The 2,031-nt window shown below is 39.9% G+C and overlaps 1 pseudogene; it reads right to left on the reverse strand.

Moving 5' to 3' along the window:
* Positions 1-813, reverse strand: part of LOC101658879 — a 3,249-nt pseudogene extending 2,436 nt beyond the window's left edge.
* Positions 814-2,031: the final 1,218 nt, after the last annotated feature.

The following is a 2,031-nucleotide window of genomic DNA, read 5'->3' on the forward strand; positions in this document are numbered from 1 at the left end:
GTCTGTATTTAGGCTTGTATGTATGCCCTTTGCCTCCTACTTCTTTCCTCTATTTCTTTACGCTTTCCTCCTATCCCAATACCATGTTCAGCCTTCATTCTGGTTTCGGTAGTTCCTTGCAGTTGCCTTGCCCTTGGTCACTCCCTACCAGTCCCCCCATCCCTTCCCTACCATTGGTTTTGAACTAATTGTTGTTCATTTGTGGGTTTTTAATGAAATTTTTCTAAATGCCATCATGCATATGTGAAAATTTTGAATAGTCGAAACATTTAAAGCCCAGCGTCTTTTTAGCAGTTTTCCAGCTGATGTGGCTTCTATGATCATCATAGATGCCAGCTCTGATGTGGCTTCTATGAGCATCGTAGATGCCAGCATCAGGTGTGACGATAAGCAATAAACCAGTCAGCACTAAGAGTTCCTGAGCTTTCATGCAGCATATCCGTCACTGCTAAGATGATGGGAAATAGGAAAGAGAGAGAAAACATCTTGGAAAAGCTCTTCAGGAAGAGAATCAGTAAGGCTTTTCAGCTGCTTTTTAGAAAGCATTGATAGCATCCTGTGCAAGCTGAAGTGGTTGCTGAAACTCTAAATTCACACACTCTATACACACTCTACAGCAGGTACAATGTCTATGCCAACAGTTAGAAATTCTTCAAACTTCAGAAATGATTTAAAGCAGCTGCCAAAATCAAGTACTCTGACCTTTCCTGAGGCTTGTAGCAACTCAGTTATAAAATTAAGGATTGTAAAGCTGAAGTTCATCAAATGACCTTCAAGTGTAGAAGACTCGTGTGTTTTTAAGGCTGGAGTGGTCTAATATACATCTGATGTTCTTCAAAGTCATCAGTTCTCTAGTTTTCCTTATTAATTGTCCAGCTTTCACATGCATGTAATGCAGTTTAAAATACCATTGCTTGCCAAAAAAAAAAAAAATACCATTGCTTGCCTTGGGTGCACGTTAGTCTTCAGAGTGTAGTCTGCTTTTTAACCTTTGAAAAAAATTTTATAGCACATTTGCCCAGTGTAATTCGTCATTGATTCCTGACTGCTGCTTCCAGGAGCATTGATCATGGATCCAAATAAAATGAAATCCTTGACAACTTCAATTTTTTCTACTTTTATAGAGGTGTTGTTGCTTGTTGGCCCAGTTTTGAGGATTTTGTGTTTCTTTATGTTGAGCTATAACCTACATTGAAGGCTGTAGTCATTTCTAAGTGCTTCCAATCCTCGTTCTTAGCATCCCTTTGGTGTCATCTACATAGCACAGGTTGTTAATGAGTCTTGCTCCAATCCTGATGCATGCTCTTCTTCATCTAGTCTGCCCAGCCAACAGAGTGAGTGTGTACAGTAAAAAGGATATATATAACCCTGCCACTTACCTTTCTTGATTTTAAACCATGCAGTCTTCCCTTGTTCTGTTTGAGCAATTTACTCTTCTCGGGTCCTCTTTATTAATTGTCTGTATACAAGTTCTATCTGAGTACAATCATGCCTTGGGCATACCTTATTTTGCCCTTGGGTTTTGCTTGAGTTTGCTAAGAGGTGTCAGCAATAGTTAGACAAAGACATATTCCCATTTTTTCTCACGCCCAATCGCATTTTGTAGAAATGTAGGGTCCCACTATGTACTGCATTTCCCATCACTCCAAACAAAGTCCTGCCTCATTTGGCTTTCTGTGAGGCCTGAATATCTTGTGAAGCTATTGGTTTCTGTGTAATGTGGCCACCATCCTCACTGAACTTCTGAGTCCACAATCTTTTATTGGCTGATCCTTTTAAAGTGCTACATGCATGGGCTTTTCACTCTGATAGTTCTTGCTGGCTTGAAGCTACTCTTGTCTGTTTTCCTTTCAGAGCGCTCAAAACAGGCAACTCATTTTAGTATCATCCAGATGAGGGGTCCTCAAACTTTTTAAACAGGGGACCAGTTCACTGTCCCTCAGACTGGTTGGAGGGATGGACTATAGTTTTTTAAAAAGCTATGAACAAATTCCTATGCACACTGCACATATCTTATTTTGAAGTAAAAAA

This window comes from Echinops telfairi, unplaced genomic scaffold (assembly GCF_000313985.2).
Source record: "Echinops telfairi isolate 266 unplaced genomic scaffold, ASM31398v2 ScPeMD7_985;HRSCAF=1444, whole genome shotgun sequence".
Taxonomy (NCBI): Eukaryota; Metazoa; Chordata; class Mammalia; order Afrosoricida; family Tenrecidae; genus Echinops; species Echinops telfairi.